Genomic DNA, 21,777 nt, shown 5'->3' with positions numbered 1-21,777 from the left:
GGAAGTGGACAGTGCAAAAGTTATGAGGCAAAAATTAGAATACAATAAGAATAAATACAGTACACAACTGTACAGAATAGAATAAAATACTATATACAGTAGAATAAAATAAAATAAATATACAATAAGATAAAAATAGAATACAAATACAAATACTATATACAACTGAGTAAAAATACAACGATGACAGAAAGGATTATTGCACTTAGTATTATTGCATATGTATGGATGTGTGTGCTTGATCAGTTAAAGTCTTTATTATGGAGTCTGACAGCAGTGGGGAGGAAAGACCTGCGAAATCTCTCCGTCCCAGACCGTGGGTGCCGCAGTCTCCCACTGAAGGAGCTGCTCAGTGCTGTCACAGTCTGCTGCATGGGGTGGGAGATGTTGTCCAACAGTGATGACAGCTTAGCCGCCGTTCTCCTGTCACTCACCACCTCCACTGGGTCCAGAGGGCATCCTAGAACAGAGCTGGCCCTTCGGATCACCCTGTTCAGTCTCTTCCTGTCCCCAGCAGAGATGCTGCCGCCCCAGCAGACCACACCATAAAAGATAGCAGAAGCCACCACAGAGTCATAGAAGGTCTTCAGGAGTGGGCCCTCCACTCCAAACGACCTGAGTCTCCGCAGCAGGTACAGCCTGCTCTGCCCTTTCCTGTAGAGGGCGTCTGAGTTATGAGTCCAGTCCAGTCTATTGTTCAGATGAACACCAAGGTACCTGTAGCTGTCCACAGCCTCAATGTCCATACCTTGGATGTTCAGTGGTTGCAGTGGAGAATGCTTGTGCCTGCGGAAGTCTACCACCAGTTCCTTGGTTTTACTGGCATTGATCTGGAGGTAGTTCAGCTGGCACCAGTCCACAAAGTCTTGGGTCAGACCTCTGTACTTAGGGTTGCCAACTCCCTGAAAAATAAATAAGGGACACCTCGTGGCCAGGGCCGGGCGACCCAGTTGTCTTCACCCTTCCCAGTGTGGTGAATTTTCTAGCTCTTTTTTTATGTGTGAAATTATTTTTTTAACCCTTTGACTTGAATTTGATTTAAGTAGATGTGTATTCTTTGTGATATGAACACATATGAAACAAATGATCATTTAGCCGTTTATTTTTAGCTCAAAATGACAACATTAACACAGTAAAACAGGTCTCTTTCTTAAACAGAAGCCTGTCATGCTTAACTTTTGAGAATATAAGTAAATCTTTCTTTAAAAGCACTCTGTCCTGCTTAACTTAAAATAATAGAAAACAATAGAAAGAAAAACATTCTTGTAACAGTGTACATTTAGTGCATTTAGTACAATTGGCTTCAGTTGAGGTATTATTTCAGCTTTTCTAAAGCTAATCAGCTGCTCCTGTTTGTAAACCCGCTTGTTCCCATGATTACGCATCTTAACTCATCATCATTATTCATCTATGTATTACTTTTATGTATTAGTCATCTATTTGTTGTAATCATCTATCCTTGCAGTTGTTTATTACACAAAATAAATTATATTATCACACTTCTGGCCACATAGCGCTGATATTCACTGCACATGCCCATATTGACTTTTTCCAGCCAGGTGTTTTCCTTTTCCCATTCTTCCCTTTCTCTGAGGGGAACAAACATTGCTGCTCTAATGCTGGGCTTAAGCTGGGCAGACACTGTGCGATTTTTGGCCCATTTTGAGACGATTTTTGAGTGATTGGACCGATTTTGGCCTTCATCGTGCGTTGTGTAGTATACGTGGGGTAAAGAGAAGTGATTAACACCTCACGACCAGCTCCCGATCATCAATCGCTCGTGAGGGTCTCACCACAGCCGCTCACACTGCACACGCGCAAACACGTAAACGTTGGTGTAAAAGACGGAGCAGCACGGCTGTGCAGCGTGTGATCTGGACACAAGCGATGGAGGCACAACTTGTAGAACTTTGGAAAGCTCATCCGAGCCTTTTCGATGTGGCATCACAAAATTATCACGACCACAACAAACGTGAAAATAGTTGGATCTACACTGCTGCTTAATCACAGCTGCCTGATCAATGTTTTTCATTAGCAATTTAGCAAAGTTGATGGTGGTGGTGTGTCTGTGTGAGTGAAAGACAGAGAGAGAGAGATTTTCTGTTATAACCTTCATTTTATGGAGGCACAGTGTGCGCACTCAGGTCGCATCAGAGCATCGGGCAGTATAGTGTGAGACCTGCATCGTGACCTACCAACTTCTAACCCCTGCGAGTCAATCGTGCAGTTTGAGCAGGAGCTGAATAACGTGACTGAAAAAATCGCACAGTGTTTGCCCAGCTTTAGGTGTACTGTCGTCCGAGACTTGCACTGCAGTGTCGGCGTTTGTTTCCCTGTTGGCCATGCTTGTTGTTGTGGTCATCTGTTGTCTTCCGGTATTTTCTCCGCAAGCGACCTTTCCTCGACCAATGAGATGAGCGGTAATCTGAATTGTTATACTCGAATTGTCATAAGTGTGCTGTCAGCTCATTGGTCACAAAGCAGGAGAGGGGCTGGGAATTATGTTTTCAAACAAAGTGTTAATTCCATTAAAAGTTATAGACTACTTTTGATTCTCACTGTATTACGGGACAAAGTGCGTCCCTTATTAGCTCAATACGGGACGTGTACTTTTGTTTCGAAATACGGGACGGTTCCGTATTTTAAGGGACGGTTGGCAACCCTATCTGTACTCCTTGTCGTCCCCATCAGTGATGAGGCCGACTATTGCAGAGTCATCAGAGAACTTCTGCAGGAAGCACTGGGTGGAATTGTGGGAGAAGTCTGCAGTGTAGATGGTGAAGAGGAACGGAGCCAGAACCGTTCCCTGTGGGGCCCCCGTACTGCAGACGACCCTGTCCGACACACAGCCCTGAGTCCTCACATACTGTGGTCGGTCGGTGAGGTAGTCCAGGATCCAGGTAGTGAGGTGATGGTCCACTCCAGAGTTCACCAGCTTGTCCTTTAGAACCGAGGGAAGAATGGTGTTGAAGGCACTGGAGAAATCAAAGAACATGATTCTCACAGTGCTTCCAGCGGTCTCCAGGTGAGCGAGGGAACGATGTAGGAGGTGAATGACGGCATCATCCGCTCCAATGCCAGGCTGGTAGGCAAACTGAAGTGGGTCCAGTGATGAGCTTATTAGGCGCCGAAGCTGAGCCAGGACCAACCGCTCCAGGGTCTTCATCAGGTGGGATGTCAGAGCCACCGGCCTGTAGCTGTTGAGGTCCTTGGGGCGTGAAGTCTTTGGCACTGGTACAACACAGCAGGTTTTCCAGAGCTGTGGGACTCTTCCCAACCTCAGGCTCAGGTTGAAGAGGTGCTCCATTGTTAAGAGAATTTTTATTTTAGTTAAATCATTAAAGTATAATCAAGTAGAAACAAGTATGCCTTATAATCAAGTGTTTATATATTTTCACACGGTAAAGCTTACTGTTGAAAAGAACACAATGTATTCCTTGCTTAAGTGTGTGGGATGTTTGACAAAGACAGGATATATACATGCATTCTTTACTTCAGTGTCTGCGATGTCAGATAAGCATGAATACTGCTGTGTCGTTGTTTTTCAGTTTGTGTGCAGAAGTTAGATAGCTAAGACAATGCCTGAGCTCTCCCCTCTTCAGTTGAAAGAGGAAGTACTATGTAACCCATTTTGCCTTATAAATAAAGCGAGTAAACGGTGCTCGGTGTGTTAGTCTGCTCAGAGACTCTCACCCGTGCGCACGTCTTTGAAACTCTGAGTCGGTCTGCCAGTGTCTCATTTCTCTCTTACTGTGCTTTTACAAATGTCAACCCCTTGACATTTAATTGGTCCTTCGAGCCGGAGAACTGACTGTTATTTTTAACGTCTAGTTTTCCATAGACGGTCTCCATCGGATCCTGACGTCGTGACGCCTGCGCTGGAAGAAATCTGATCAGTAAAACGAAAAACCCGGACACGTGAATTCGATCTCCGGTCAGCGTTCGGCCTTCACGACTCCAGGACCCGATGAGCACCGGATCCAAAAACGCAGCGCCACAGTAGAGGTGAACATGACACGCATTCCACCAAGCGCTAAAATACGTTGATATTGAGATTTTCCTTTAAGTAGTGTGTAAACCTAGGTACGCCGACAGATCTCAGTGTCCATGCGGGACTAGGAAGACGACAGGCAAGAGCGAAATTCTAGAAAAATCGCTATTAAAAGTTCCGGTCGCTCTGGGAGTGGCTGTAACGGAACAGGTTTCCGGTCACTCAAGAAGAGTGGCTGAAGGTGAAGGTGTTACACAAATAAATAGGCCTACGGAAAATCTCAATAAAAATCATAGAAACGCGCTTTGTTTGTGAGGAGTGAGTTGTTTTTACGACCCAATACGCGGTCAAACCACTTCTCAAACTGTTTTCCTGTGTACACTCACGTATTGGTAAAGGTGGAAAAAAGGGTTGTGCTTCATCACGTAAAATTGATAACCGCTCTCTCAATTAGTGGGAGAGTAGAAGGCTGTTATCGAAAACCCATTCTCACTTTTTCATGCCAAAGAAGGTGTCACAGTTCTGACGTAATTAGTTCAAAATGGGTAACTCTAAAACTAAAGTAAAATTAACAGCAGACGAAGAGTGGTTAGAAAAAACTGTTCAAATGCAGGAATAGTCAGTGCAAAAAGGTGGAGAAATCCACATAAAATATATTGTCCAGCTTGGCAAGGCAAATGCACCCCTGATTCAATAAATGCTTTAAAAACCGCTTTGCAAAAAGAGTTATATGTGGAAAAAAGTCAAAAGCCAAACCAGCAGTTGTAATATATGTGAAAGGTGTGCCGTTAAAAATGTTTTGAGACACAGGAGCTTGTAGAACTGTCTTAACTGTAGAAGTCCCAAATGTAACATTCTCAAAAAACACTATAATTGTGAAATCAGCCTCAGGACATGTGACAAAACAGCATCTAACCGATCCCCTTTTTATGTCACATAGAGATAGTGGCCGTGGCTGCAAAAATCAGTGCATTTATGACCCATCATGCCCAGATTGTATGAAATAAATAAAAGGAAATCATTCATATGAAGACCTTTTCTATAAAAAAGAGAGATGCATAAGGTAGATTAAGGCTGTGTCATTGTTCAGCCAAGGAAAGTGTGTGAAAAGATAAATGTTTCCATCCTGGAGGGTGAGTGAGACTGCAGCTCACTCACGGTCCCTGATGGATACAAAATAAAATATAATAATCTGAAGGTTGGATCTGAGATGAGGCAAACAGAAGACCAGTCTAAAAGTAGGCACAAACCTGTTAAGAGAAAAAAAGCAAATCTTGTACAGATTGGATGAACTATAAATTATCTGTTTGCCGAGTAAGATGATCCTAACTATTAAATTGGCTCAGTAATAATATAGTGATATACACTAATAAAATATTGTAATACACTATTGTTATTATATAGAGAGAAAAAGATGATAATAATTAATAAAAATATAATATTAATATTGACAAGAAGTATCTTAGCCAGTATGATGTGAGATGGACAATTGTTATGAAGAAGTCTGCATCAAGCTTAAAGGTTTGCTCAAACTCAGTATAATGACATATGAGATGAAGAAAATAAAAGCAATATCTAAACCAATTAGGTGCATAGAGGCACTTAACCTGCTTGAAAACCTGTCATTTATCCTAGATAAATATTACTGAGATACAGAGCACATCTATAATAACAACTAATAAGCCAAACCCTGTAGATAATAACTAAACCTACAGGATTATGAAGCTGAATTAAATGTGTGGACACCGCTAAGTTGATAAGCATGTTACACACTTTCTTTTATTTTTATTGGTTCTTTTTTTTTAGAGCAGAGGCTGCATGCTGTTAAAAGCGAACACATACAGCTGTCTGTGAGCTCAGTTTCCCCTCACACTTCTGCTTTGTTTCTGGCAGCATTTTTCTTTGTCTCTTTGTATCCTGACTCATGTACGTTTTTGTTTTGTTTGATTATTTTGTTAGTTTGGAAACAAATTTGTGCCAATACTTGTGGATTATGGTGACACATAGTGATTAGACATATGATTTACAAATGCCCAGTTTTAGAACTGTGAGCTATGAACAATGCAAAGTTTAGGAAATAATATATATACAAAACAAAAAACTTCAAAGTTTGAAATATGTAAGATGTGTGAATTCTTTGAAAAACTAGAAGGTATCTAAAATTGCCTCAAGTGAAAATGAAATTCTCTAATGACACTCTGATAGTTAGGTCAGCATAAGGGCCAGAAGGCCTGTGAAACCACAATATCCTTTGAGTGCAGAAGCAAAGGAAAGAATTAGGCCAGTAATTGCAGACATGCAGAAAGCAGGTATTCTCGTGAAAACTAATAAAGCCACGTGTAATACACCACTAGCAGTAAAAAAGACAAAGTACAATGGACTCCAGAAGCAGAAAAAGCTTTCGTTGATTTGAAAATAGCACTGCAGACATGTACCGTCTTAGCATTACCAGACTATGGAAAACCTTTCGTTCTCCATGTTGATGGTGCAGGAGGGTATATGAAAGCAGTCTTAACTCAAGCTTTTGGAGAAAAACAACGTCCATTAGCTTTCTACTCATGCAAACTTGACTCTGTAGCTGCTGGATTACCTACCTGTGTTCAGGCATGCGCAGCAGCAGCAGAGGCAGTTAAAAAATGTGCAGACATTGTTCTAGGACATAAATTGATCATCAAAGTCCCACATGCAGTGACCTCTATTTTGCTCCAAGCGAACCTCTCTTTCCTCACGCATGCAAGACAACTTTCTTATGTGGGGATTCTACTTACACAATCACACATAAAAATAGAGAAGTGTGGCCAGCTAAACCCAAGTACACTTTTGCCGATTTCTCTGGACGGAGAACAACACTGTTGCATTCAAAAATTAGAGGAAGATACAAAACCTCGCACTGATATATACAGCTCCCCCCAGAGCAGTTTCAGTAATGTTTTTGTGGACGGCTCAGCGTCAAAAGACATTCACGGTAGAAATTGTGTGGGTTATGCGGTCACAACTGTTGATAAAGTGATAGAAGCAAAAGCTCTCAGCTCCTCAAACTCTGCTCAAAGCGCAGAACTAACCGCAGTCATCAGAGCATGTACTTTGTATAAGGGTCAAAGTGTTAATGTTTACACAGACAGTCAATATGTCTATTCAGCAGTTCATCATTTCGCTAAAATATGGCATAACAGAGGAATGACAACTTCCTCAGGCAACACAGTTCAACATGCAAACCTTCTAAAAAAGCTATTAGAAGTAATAACGTTGCCAAAAGAATTAGCACTATGCAAATGTGCAGCTCATCAAAAGGATGACACAGAAATTACGAGAGGAAATAACTTTGCTGACAAAGCAGCAAAAGCAGCTGCAGAAAAACAAATTGATGTTTTAACAACAGAAACCATAGATCTAATACCTTTAGAAATACTAGCAGATGCACAGAAAACAGCATCGCTGAGTGAACAAAAATCTTGGGTGAAAGATGGAGCAGAATTAAAAGACAACCTCATGATGTGTAATGGCAAACCAGTGCTTCCAAAATCTTTGCATAGAACTGCTGCTTTAGTGACACATGGGAAAACTCATGTGTCAACAGGAGGGATGACTAATATTCTTAATAAACAATTCTATACAAAAAATTTTGAAAGTTCAGCACAAGAGTTTATCAGAACATGTATAATTTGCCAAAGACACAACGCACAGGGAAATCTACGTCCAAAGCGAGGGCATTTCCCTATACCACCGCATCCATTTCACACTGTCCACATGGATTTCATAGAATTAAATGAATCACAATCCTCCAAATATGCACTTGTGATAATTGATGTATTTTCCAAGTGGCCAGAAATATACCCAGTGAAAAAAAGCAGATGCAATATCAGTAGCAAAATGTCTATGTAATCATTTTATTCCAACGTACGGTATTCCATCTCTGATAAGATCAGACAATGGCACACATTTTGTAAATGAAGTAATAAGTAAAGTTTCTGAAGCTTTAGGCTTCAGCATAAAACATCACTGTTCTTATCATCCACAAAGTGCAGGATTAGTCGAGAGAACTAACGGCACAATTAAACAAAGGTTGAGGAAATGTATGGAAGAGACTAAAAAACCTTGGCCTGAATGTCTAAGCTTGGTTAAATTATGGATGAGAATAACTCAAGGAACAGGTGGTCTAACGCCATTTGAAATCGTACATGGCAGACATTTTCCACTCCCCATAATGAGTGAGCCAATTAATAAATCTATTGCAGAAACAACAATGGCAGAATGGATGACAAAACTATTTGAGAATAAAGAAGTGAGATTAAGCAATCAACTGCCGAGTGACTTTTCTTCAGTTTCTTGCAGGTTGAACCCCGGTGATTGGATTCTGATTAAAGTCCTCCAGCGGAAAAACTGGAGTGCTCCAAAGTGGGAAGGTCCCTTCCAGGTGCTACTTACCACACCCACAGCGTGTAAGATAGCCGAACGAGTTTCGTGGATTCATCAATCCCACGTGAAGAAAGTGTTTGCACCACAATAAGACGCCGGTTCCCCTGACTCTTACGTGAACCCCTGCTGGAGGACAGGGCTGAACGGGTTTCCCGCCCTGTGCTTCCTCGGCAGTGCTACTCACGTGGGAGCTCGGGTGTGCCTGGTCGCCCTGAAGATCAGACTGACCTATCCCACCGAAGAGCAGAACCAATAATAACACCAGGGACGCCTGAATAAAATCTCAACAAGATGACTGAGGAAAACAACCTGATAAATCCAGAAGAAGAACCAGCTTCAGAATCAATGCTAGCACCAGTTCCAGCCCCAAAGCTATTGTGCTTGGGCGCTTGTGACATCAAACGAAAACTACTCATGTGCTACATATTCTGTCTAATGGCTATCCTCCTGATGACGACACTCTTTTGGTTGATGCCCAGTGGAACCCACAAGACAGTACCAATTATTCTCCGACCTAAGAGGTGGACCCACGACAACTCGCACCTGAAGGAGATAGACAAAGAACACAACCACCCGTGGCTGAACAATGCATGGTACCGGTATGTCCATGACAGAGTGCACAGAGAAGACAATGCCGCAAACTGCTATGTCTGCTCACATATGCCCACGACAGCACTCCATGCCACAGTGTATGGAAAACCCCCAACCAAGGCTGAAGCACTCTGCATATATGACAAAGCCATTACCGGGACCTGCTCAACACCAGGAAAACCTGTGATGGTGATAGGTGGATCCATAAAGGACCAAAACAGCAACACATGCCACAACACTACACAATATATAGTCCCACAGAGTGTAAAGTCTTTAATCTACAACATAACAAACTGCACCCACCAGTACCCAAATATAAACTACACCTGCAATGAAGCCTACTGGGTGCATATAAACGTCAGCCATAGAAAACTGAAATCATTCTCAGTTGTTTTGCCACCTGACATACAACACCCAGTGTGCTTTAACTTCACAGGAGCAACCGGACAAACAGGTACGCCCCAGGGTCTGAAGAAATTAGGACAAAACCGAAACTGCTCCATGATCCTGGCGGCACCAGATTGGGATGGCATCGGCTCATCAACAGGTACATACTGGGTACAGGGCGCAGCTTGGGCGTGTGGCCTGAAAGTCTATTTCATGCTGCCACCAAACAGCACCGGACTCTGTGCCCCTGTTCTGGTATCTGACCACACCTTTAAGATGTCAGTGAACAGCAACACCAGAGCTAAACGTAACACAGGCCTCAAGCCCCATGATCCATATCTTGGTTCTGATGTACCAGATGACTTCAAACTCTGGACCAAGAGCCAGAAGGTAATACACGCTTTGTTTCCATGGATAGGAGTAGGGAAACACGCACTACAGATAGAAACCCTGGACTATCGTTTTGGATTATTTTTAAATGCTTCAACCCGCATTAATCAAGGACAGAATGAAGAAATTGATGCAATTCGCATCACTGTCATGCAGCACCGAGTGGCTTTAGACATCATTCTCGCAGAGAAAGGTGGTCTCTGCGTATTGTTTAACACTACATGTTGTACCTACATACCTGATAACATCCATTCATTAAACATGACAAATGCTTTGAATGTTTTGAAACAACTGAGCGGCTCTTGGAAATCTCTACTGATTAAAGGCCTGTTGGCCCTTTTCAGTGTGATGTTACTATTTTGCCTTTTCATTGCTTGTATTATCCCATGTCTGAGAAGCATAATGATAAACATGTTCAAGCGTATGTTAGGAAACCATGTCTTGGCTCAGTCAGTTATGGAGGATCCCTATCGTCAGTATGATATGCTGAGTGTGAGAGAGAGAGAAGAAAATCTCTATGACAATCTTGACAAGCTTGTTGTTTAATTATTTTACTGAATGACGTGCAAGTTGAAAATGTGACTAACAAGTGACTATGCATTGAGTAAAACATGTGAAATATATTAACATCAGGAGGGAATGTTAAGAGAATTTTTATTTTAGTTAAATCATTAAAGTATAATCAAGTAGAAACAAGTATGCCTTATAATCAAGTGTTTATATATTTTCACACGGTAAAGCTTACTGTTGAAAAGAACACAATGTATTCCTTGCTTAAGTGTGTGGGATGTTTGACAAAGACAGGATATATACATGCATTCTTTACTTCAGTGTCTGCGATGTCAGATAAGCATGAATACTGCTGTGTCGTTGTTTTTCAGTTTGTGTGCAGAAGTTAGATAGCTAAGACAATGCCTGAGCTCTCCCCTCTTCAGTTGAAAGAGGAAGTACTATGTAACCCATTTTGCCTTATAAATAAAGCGAGTAAACGGTGCTCGGTGTGTTAGTCTGCTCAGAGACTCTCACCCGTGCGCACGTCTTTGAAACTCTGAGTCGGTCTGCCAGTGTCTCATTTCTCTCTTACTGTGCTTTTACAAATGTCAACCCCTTGACATCCATCACCCCACACAGTTGGTCCGCGCAGGACCTGACGACCCTCGAGCTGATGCCATCTGGACCCGCTGCCTTCTTGCCATTAATCCTCCTCAGTTCCCTCCTAACCTGGGTGGTTGAGAGAGACAGGCTGGAGCCTTGTGTTGAGTGTGTATTGGATGCTGCAGTTGGGGGTGGGGGGGAGTGAGCAGGGTGAATAGAGGAGGTGTGAAGTGTAGGCCGGTGGGTCCTACAGATAAGAGCAGGTTCATCTCAGTATAGTGACAAATATGAAAGGGTCTGGAGAAAGCTTGGATAACACTATTGTAACTTCGTTACAGCGTTACAGGTTTAGTGGTGGGCTCAGTGATGGTCTGGGGAGGTATATCCAGGGAGGGACTATCACTGAGCTAAACAATGACACCTTGATTGCCATTAGGTATTGGGATGAAATCCTTGGACCCACTCTCAGACTCTACCTGTTGAGGTGGATCCTGGGTTCCTCCTGGTGCACGAGAATGTCCAGCCTCATATGACGAGAGTATGCAGGCAGTTCCTAGAAGATCAGTGAAGTCTTGGTCACCTGACCTAAATCCAACTCCTCTGGGATATTATGTTTCAGTTCAATGACATGTCACACTGTTCAGTGGCTCAGTGATGGTCTGGTCCAGATCTGGAAAGAGATCCCCCAGGATACCATCCTTTATCTCATTAGGAGCTTGTCCCAACATTTTCAGGCAGCAATACAAGCACATTGGGGGCACACAAATTACTGAGTAACATTTTAAGTCGCTGCATATTTTTTTATAACAGTTTGGACAAAAATGGGGAAGTTAATATGTATTAAAATAAAGCACACCCACACGTATCTAAACATTTTCTAAAGTGGACTGTAAAATTCATTTCAGAAAATTAGTTTTGGGCAGTCAGTCTTTTCTTATTAAACAGCACAGAGCTAAGATAGTAAACCCTGCAGGACTCACTACAGTCCTATAAAAAACTATAATACATGATTCAATAGCTTGGGGAACAATGTTTAGTAATAAGCAATAGCTTGAAGTATTCATTTTCATTACTTTATCAGTCTTTCACATAATTCAGGAAGAATTTAAGCCCACCTTTAAAAAAAAATCAGTTCATTGAGGTTTTCAGACATACACAGCTTTCTTAAGGTGCCAAAACAATATTTCACTCTTGTTGAAATCTGGACTTTGAGTGGACCAACATTGCAGTTTCTTTGAGCACTGCAGGTTCTGGCCTGGGAGTGAGTTTGGTGATGCATTTATTCCTTTTCGCATTGTGTTAACACAACCAAATCCTCCAAACCATCAAATTATGAAAATTCTGCTTCTATAGAGGTGATCACACTTGCTGATGATCAGTTAATCAATTGCATTTGACTAGCAGCACCTTGCAACTTACTCTCTTAATTACTGGCAGGATGTGTGTAATTTTGTACATGATTGAACAGAGTCCTGTGAAAATGTCTTTTTTCTTTTTTGTTAGATACTTGTATATTCCTTTTTTAAACCTGCCAGTGTCTATGAATGAAAAAAGTAAGTGCTCATGTTAATTAATGTGTATTGGTCTCCTTTTTTAAAAAAAATTCATAAGAAATATTAACATTAAATACCAAAAAATACCACGACTTCCACATGACTAAAAAATATAAACTTTTGTTTGTGTTTGTTCAATATTTTTCTTTCTAACAAACAGTTTCTTGGCAATAATTCTTATACCACTGGAAAGCCACATTTGTAAAGAAAATGCTGGGTTGAGCAGCAGAGTTGAGTATGTGGGTTGCACTCATGTAAAACTTACCAAATCTTATCTGCCAATACCAAACAGCTTATTCTGCTACTGACACTTGTTTTGAGCTTCTGGTACCCCAACAGCTGACAATCAGGTCGCGTGACCAAAGTCCAGATTCTGCCTACAGCAGTTGGATCATACGGTCAAAGTGTGTAGAATACACAGAGAAGGCTATTATGATTGGGCCACATCTCTCTCAACGGAAAAACCAGACTTGTCATAATACAGAGGAAATCTCAATGCTGGGAGATATCAAAATGAGCATGAGGAGGTGGTGCCAGGCTCTTGTGACTGTATATGTTTTTTCCACATCCTACTGTTTGTTAAAAAAATATATTATTAAATTGGCAATATGTCTTGTTTCTTCAGAATTCAATCATCCAATCCAATAAATGATGCCAAACAAGAGTCAATAGCAAAATAAGCTGTTTGGCATGGGTGCAACCCACATACTCAACTCTGCTGCTCAACCCATGAATGAATCCTTACAAATGTGGCACTATTTGAGGGGAAATAAACAGGCTTTCAAGGTTATTGCAAATAAGCATTGTTACATCAAAGAAATAATTGACAAAGTACAAATTTTGTTATTTTTTGAACTAAATTTAGATCACGAGATCAAAAGCTTGATGTGTAAGACGGTATATAACTATATCAGAACATCATGCAATCTACAAGTGTGATTAAAAAATTCAATCACGCATGAAAACACTTAGCTACAGTGGGGCAAAAAAGTATTTAGTCAGCCACCGATTGTGCAAGTTCCCCCACCTAAAATGATGACAGAGGTCAGTAATTTGCACCAGAGGTACACTTCAACTGTGAGAGACAGAATGTGAAAAAAAAAATCCATGAATTCACATGGTAGGATTTGTAAAGAATTTATTCGTAAATCAGGGTGGAAAATAAGTATTTGGTCACCTCAAACAAGGAAAATCTCTGGCTCTCACAGACCTGTAACGTCTTCTGTAAGAAGCTTTTCTGTCCCCCACTCGTTACCTGTATGAATGGCACCTGTTTGAACTCATCATCTGTATAAAAGACACCTGTCCACAGCCTCAAACAGTCAGACTCCAAACTCCGCCATGGCCAAGACCAAAGAGCTTTCGAAGGACACCAGGAAAAGTATTGTAGACCTGCACCAGACTGGGAAGAGTGAATCTACAATAGGCAAGCAGCTTGGTGTGAAAAAATCAACTGTGGGAGCAATCATCAGAAAATGGAAGACATACAAGACCACTGATAATCTCCCTCGATCTGGGGCTCCACGCAAGATCTCATCCCGTGGGGTCAAAATGATCATGAGAACGGTGAGCAAAGATCCCAGAACCACACGGGGGGACCTGGTGAATGACCTGCAGAGAGCTGGGACCAAAGTAACAAAGGTCACCATCAGTAACACACTACAACGGCAGGGAATCAAATCCCGCAGTGCCAGACGTGTTCCGCTGCTGAAGCCAGTGCATGTCCAGGCCCGTCTGAAGTTTGCCAGAGAGCACATGGATGATACAGCAGAGGATTGGGAGAATGTCATGTGGTCAGATGAAACCAAAGTAGAACTTTTTGGTATAAACTCAACTCGTCGTGTTTGGAGGAAGAAGAATACTGAGTTGCATCCCAAGAACACCATACCTACTGTGAAGCATGGGGGTGGAAACATCATGCTATGGGGCTGTTTTTCTGCCAAGGGGACAGGACGACTGATCCGTGTTAAGGACAGAATGAATGGGGCCATGTATCGTGAGATTTTGAGCCAAAACCTCCTTCCATCAGTGAGAACTTTGAAGATGAAACGAGGCTGGGTCTTCCAACATGACAATGATCCAAAACACACCGCCCGGGCAACAAAGGAGTGGCTCCGTAAGAAGCATTTGAAAGTCCTGGAGTGGCCTAGCCAGTCTCCAGACCTCAACCCCATAGAAAATCTGTGGCGGGAGTTGAAAGTCCGTGTTGCTCGGCGACAGCCCCAAAACATCACTGCTCTCGAGAAGATCTGCATGGAGGAATGGGCCAAAATACCAGCTACTGTGTGTGCAAACCTGGTAAAGACCTATAGTAAACGTTTGACCTCTGTTATTGCCAACAAAGGTTATGTTACAAAGTACTGAGTTGTATTTTTGTTATTGACCAAATACTTATTTTCCACCCTGATTTACGAATAAATTCTTTACAAATCCTACCATGTGGATTCATGGATTTTTTTTTTCACATTCTGTCTCTCACAGTTGAAGTGTACCTCTGGTGCAAATTACTGACCTCTGTCATCATTTTAAGTGGGGGAACTTGCACAATCGGTGGCTGACTAAATACTTTTTTGCCCCACTGTAGTTACAAAAAGAGAGCACTTACTGAGTATTAAGAAAGCAATAAAAAAAATACTCAGGTAATGAAATACAAAGAAGAAAATGTAATTTTAAATGTCTGTTTTCTGCAGTGGTTTCTCTTATTTCTTTAAACTGAATCGTCAAAATAAATGTTTTTTCTTTGCCTATAAGGCAAACAGGGGAATTAACTACTTACAGCTGTGTGAATATTTCTCACTAACTACTAAATTTCTACAGCCTTTCTAGCATTTAGAGAGGTGTGTGGATGAAGAGAGATAGCAAACCTCTTGGAAGAAAAGCTTCATACAAGCACAGGTGCACACTGAAAGAGCAGAGCCAATACATGTTAACACATTTAGCATTGATCACAAATAAGAGATAATCAATTTATCTCCAATTGAATTCACATCAAGCACAAGGGGCGACCCACACAGGGGAAATGCATTTCAACAGAGGAGCAGAGGCGTTCTTCTACTCCACCACTGATGGTGTGCTTGATGCACATTTGTCATGTCGAGACCTTGTGAAAAATTCCTACCAATTATTCAGTAAAAATCCATGGCCTCCTACTCCCCTACTGTTTGTGGGAAATCTCTGCTGTCATTTCTTTTCTCCCTTGTCACTTCCCATCAACAGAGCTTTGTCCTCCATGTCATAACTAGTCACTGGGGTTATTGGGTATTCATGATTACTATACAGACTGTGTAGACGGCGAGAACACACATAGGCTTCTCCCCACAGATGAACACACAAATGCTATTCCATTGATCTGTTAATCTAGTGGGTTGGAGAAGTGCAAGAGTCTCATTTAGTTAAAATCATTACCCTTCCCACAAGATAGATAGAGATATAGGGATTTAGAGAGAGAGGAGAAAACAAGGACTTGGAAAGACAGAGTGGGGCACACAATGACACAGAACCGATAAAATAATCCCGATGCAAGGAGAGAAAGAGATAAAAAGTTAAACAACGTGAAGGGAAATTTCCTTTGCCAATGCTGCTTCACAAAAAATCTGTTTTCCTGACTTTTTCAGTGTTTTTTCTGCCTCCCTGCCCTATGTTCTGTAGGCTCCAACATATCACATGGACTGCAAAGGGCTTTGCAGTGGGAATTCATTGTAGCGGTCGATAGCTCTTGGTGAGTGATCTATCGACAAAGTAGGAGCGTGTGAGAGAAGAGTTCAATACACTTCAATTTAGCTCCACTTGCTTTAATTACTTCCACCATGTGTATGTGTGTATGCGTGTCCGTGTGTTAGAACACATGAAACTAATAATAAAATTACTGATCTCGGGGTTTGTTGAATGTGTAGACAGGGCTTACGGAAAACTGTGTAATGTGATTGAGTGCAGTTTTATAGAGCATGTCATCAAAGCATTTTCCTTCAAAACTGTCTGAATTCTTCAAGGTGTGGAAACATTCCTCAGAAATGTTGGTCCATATTGACATGAAAGCAACTTATAGTTGGCGCAGAATCTCCCATTCCACCATATCCCAAAGGTGGCCTGTTAGACTGAGATTTGGTGACTGTGGAGCCCATTTCAGTATAATTAACTCAGTGTCATGTTTGAAAACTGAGTTTTAGTTATCCAACAAAAAGCAACCATCAGAAGATGGGTACAATTGGTCATACATTTAAAGCAACAACACCTGGGTAGGTTGTGGTGTTTAGAAGATGCTCAGTTCCCACTGAGAACCCCAAAGTCTGCCAAGAAACGTCCCCCACACATTATACTACCTGAGCCATATAATGTGTGGGCTACAGGGCTGGATGGATCCAAGCTATCTTACTGTTTATGCCAAATTCAGACCCTACCATTGAAATGTCACAGCAGAAAGTGAGACACATCCGACCAGGCACCATTTAAAAAAAAAGACTTTTAAGACTCTTTTGTCTAATTTGTTTAATTTCTAGCCTAAGTTTCTTGTTCTTAGCTGACAGGAGTGGCACCCATTGGTCTTCTGCTGCTGTTGTCCATCTACTTCAACATTCAATTTGTTGTGCATTCAAAGATGCTCTTCTACATATGTTGAAAGTAACAAATTACTACCTTCCTGTCATCTCAAAGTTGTGTGACCATTCTCTTTTCACCTCAGGTATCAACAAGGTATCTGCACTGCTGCTCACTCTTTGACCTAACCCCCCTCCCAAAACAAAACAATACAGAGCTGCCTTAAACCTACATTTTTTTTCCAAAGGCCACCACAGGAGGACTCCCCGCAGTCTGATTTTAAAAATGTCCATGAGAAAAAGCCCAGCAGCCTTTCCCTGCTTGTAAACACATACCTGCTGGCTTTTTGATATTGTTCACTGCTTTCGTGTCATTTTTAAATCAAAGCGATGCTTATTTTGTAAAATTACTGTTCCCAGCGAGCGTGGGACGTTCATCGTTTACTCAGTCAGATCAGCCCCTTGGTAGTCATGTCAGGTTTTAAAACACCAAGCTATTGATGCCAGAAATGCACAGCTTGAAGTTTCACAGCAGGCTGTCACTAACAAGTGAGTAAGTGGACATTTGCCACACTAACCTATGATTCTTTATCCTTAGAGTTTTTATGTTTGGATCACTCTTTGAAACCCCAATAAAATGCCTGTCTCACCTTTGTGTCGCTTCACAAAATGCTATGTTGTTAACACTTGTCCCTGCTGGCGAGAAAATACTCACTGCTGCTGCTTTTTTCAGCAGTCATCAAACTCTGACTGGTGTTTACAACTGTCCAGTCATAAGAAGAATTAACAAGTCTACTAGGGTTTGATGCACCACAATGAGGTAAAGAAGAGGACACAGACTCCAGACATGGACAAGCAACATAAAGGTGAGAGTTATGATTTTTTTTTTCAAAGAGGAAGTATTAGTTTCCCAAGAGAAAAAAATTCAGGGATGGAGAGTATCTGTTTTGCACACATAAATCTTTAAATTAAAAAGCAAAGAACATACAGTCCCTTTATTTTACAAAGGAATCTTCCAGGTCTGTTTCCTCTGTGGTGAATGGGTTACTCCCAAAAAATGTAATTGCGCACACAATATGTCCTTTTACTTGCTTCTTTTACATCAAGCTAACAAAGCCAAAACAACTGGAAACTGACCTTTCAAAGTAGTTTTTTAAATGAAACTGAATAATATCAACTCAACATATTTATCTATATAGTTAAAAAAAAGATTTTTTAAATCAAATGTTATCTTTTATATGCTGTAAATGGTGAATATTATATTCTACTCAAGCATAATATTGGTAGTTATCATCCTCTTAGCATTCATATTTGTTCTCTTCTGTTTTCTCTTAAATGCAAATTAGATTTTTCTGTTTTCTCTTCCTCATTGCACTCTTTCTCCCTGTAGTCCCCTTTGTGTCGTATGCTAATGGATAGTTCCCCTCCTATTAAGAATTTAAGAGTGAATTTGTCCACGAATCCATAACATTGAGCAAACATGTTCACAGTAAGCCTCATAAATAATTTTACATCACAAGGGTGGAGAACCACAGGGGATTAAGTGTCTACTGTCTTATCTTTAATCCCTTCTTTTCCTTCATTACTTCCCCCCCCACATTTTCATTGTTTCTCAAGTTACGGTATCACTTCCCATCTATAAAATGTAACATAAGTTAAAAAGGGAAAACAATCCAATTTATTTGATCTAGAAGTTTCTTTTTTTTTTCTTAAGCTTCACAATGAGGGGAACTAAAGGTTATAAAACCCACTATAAACAGCAACCTGGCATCCGAAACCCATCTGTAATCCACAAGTACAGGTTCTTAACTTGATGAGTAAAATGATTTGAGACTTGTGGTAGTATTGAAAATTTCAATGCAGCCACTCTGATGTGAAAGTTAACAATATTATATTCAAAATGAAGCTGATTGAAAATGTATTTCTGTGATCAAAAGAAAATTGTACAAGTATCACCTAAGGGGCAGTTACTGGAACACTGACCACTTTGCACTACACACTAATTTTCACCATTTTGGTCCAGACAGGAATTTGAATTGTGCATTACACATTCCTGCAGATGTTTCTTAGATTTATGATGTAGTGCAATTTGCACCACTCTCTTGCACAGTCTCAGCCTTACTGTTTTTAACTTTCCTTCACCCTAACCTCATCTATCATCAGCATAAAAATTGGATTTATTTATTTAAGTATTCTACTTACCAATTTTCTTGCCTTCATATTTCACCCCACAATAGACTTGTGACTTGCCCAAAGTGTCCAGGTTTGCACTGTTACAACAGGGACAGGCTCCACCACCCCCATGACACTAAAACGAATAAGAAGTGAAGACAATGGACAGATGGATGTAAAGGTGGACATTTTTTTTGCCTAAGGATGAACTGTGATCAACGTTAGTGATCTCAATGATGTTTTCAATCTAGTAAAAATAAAAGGGACAATTTTAGTTTCTCCAATATTTTGGATTTTGGCCAAACAGCTTTGAAACTTTCCCATCAGCCACAGCTAATAGAGTACTAACAGACTAAGACAAGATGGTAAAGATATGTAAATTATTTAACTCTCTGAACATAAGTATATTAATATTACCGTGTCAGCAGAGCATTTAGCTCAAACCATGGCTGTATAGATTCACAAAACTAACTAGCTGGATACAGATTTACATACTGCACGTAGACACATGGCATGTTTTTGTGTGCTTTTTTCTAAGACAGAAAATATGATATACACTTTGTGTCTACTACAGAAAGAATCAGCCAGTGTACTAGCTCATGTAGTGCATGCCTGCGCACTATCTTCCCTGCGATCTTCTGCAACCTATAATTGACTTTTATATGCATCTACACACAAGGAGGAGGGTAATTCTAGCTTGAGTCTTCTTTTACTCTACACTTGAGTTCGCTGTTCTTTATTTCAAATAATTTAATAGCAGTACAAAAAAGGAAAACAAAGAAAAAGCTAGAGTGGCTGAGGTGCTTTTATTCTTCAGTCAGTTTGAGGTACGAGTACGACTAAATGCAGGAAATGAACTTAAATTATCTTATGGTCCAAAAGAAAACATCCAACCTGGCTAGCTTAATGGGTTATTTTGCTTGACTTCTTTCCCACAATGTGCATTTCCTGTACAGCTTTCAAATACCTCTGCTCCTGTTGTTTTTTTAGTCACACCTGCAGGTTGGACTGAGTTTGTCATCCACTTTATACCTCTGTTTGTGCAAAAACATGCATTAAATGACACCACAAGCATCATTCAGTCATCTAAATTAATTAAAAAGAAGGCAGAAATTGCAGTTAGAGGAAAAACCACTGATTTTATGAACTCTTGCACTGCCAATTATGCCCTGTTGATATGTTTGCATGACTTAAAAGGTAAGGTAATTAAACTACTGCCAGCTGCTAACTGTCAGCAGCCTCTATAAACTAAGAAAACATTGTGATTGTGCAAAAAAAAAAAGTTGATTTTTAAAATAAAATCCGTAGAATGTTTTGATCTTACAAAACTTCACCTTTCGTTTTTTTCCCCAATCTCGTGTCCTACCCATGTCTTGTATAATTTGTGGTTTTTAGGTGTGTGGATATGAGCTGAAGTCAGTGGTTAGATGGGTATTTTACATGGACTCTACCTTCTGCTTAACAACATGTTCAACGACTGCTTAAGAACTGTTGATGATAACAGGGTTGAAAATGTGCGCACCGGTGTGAATCTTTCATCTGCAATATGTCAGGTAACACTCTTTCATTGAAACAGACCCAGCAAAAACAGCAGGAGGGTGTGGAGTTGCATTTCAAGTACACTTGGTTTACTTTTTCCTGTGATGTGGTTTACCTCAGTATTGTTGTGTCTTCTGAGATAATTTATCTCTTATTTTTTTCTAGTTTTTTCATGTCCTTTACGCTTTAGTTTCTGTTATTGTCAATGCTTTTGCTTGTAAATTTGTGAGTAGTTTTAATGCATTAAGTAATCTATATAATATGTATTAGATTAACATCTATTGACCAAAAAAAGCCATTTGAACTTGTCCTTGGTGGAAAAAATATTAAAAGAATTAAAGGAAAATTTAGAAATTATTTTTTAAAGCTTTATTTTTTGGAAAGACAGAATAGAAAGATTTTGTTAAAAACAACATGGCCAATGGCAGAGACATACGCAAACGGCTTTAAAGCTGTGTGGCTACCCCCTGGTTTTAGTTCTCTTTATCTGGGACTTCCATTTGGTGCACAGTAAGGCCTCAGTCACACAGAATACCACTAGATCCTCCAGTTGCAAGTCAAAAATCAGTATTTCCCAACCAGTTGGCTGTTGGTTCCTGAAGGTTGCCAGCTGATGCTGGGTGAAGAGGAGACTGCACTAAGATCTCCTTGTCATTGCTTTGGTTGCAAGCAGCCTGTAGTTTGCATGAAAAACATCAGCTGGTCTACAAACACTCTCTGAGATGTAGAGAAGTTGGAATAAAAGTGACAAACAATGGCAATTGTGAACATTCCCCTTCAAAGTAAAGGTGGTGCCTTGCCACTGCAATCAGCATATTTCAAAGGGTAAAACATTTATTTTGAAGGCGAATGCAAATCAGAACATTTCAGGTTTGCGTCACACTTTTGACAGTTTGACTACCACTCGGCAATTAGTCTATAAACAAGTCAAACTACAGGATTACTTTGGCAACCAAAGTAATCACAAGGAGGTTTTTGGTCCAGCAACATATACCTCTTTGAGACCAATGCTAGCGGCTGCTGGTAAACTCTACAAACAACTTCCCAATTGAACACGGCACACACACTTCTCCTTAGGTTGTGCCAAAGGCTCACTGACCAGTCTATGCCT

Source organism: Astatotilapia calliptera, chromosome 6 (assembly GCF_964374335.1).
Source record: "Astatotilapia calliptera chromosome 6, fAstCal68.1, whole genome shotgun sequence".
Taxonomy (NCBI): domain Eukaryota; kingdom Metazoa; phylum Chordata; class Actinopteri; order Cichliformes; family Cichlidae; genus Astatotilapia; species Astatotilapia calliptera.
This window is presented reverse-complemented; position numbering follows the sequence as displayed.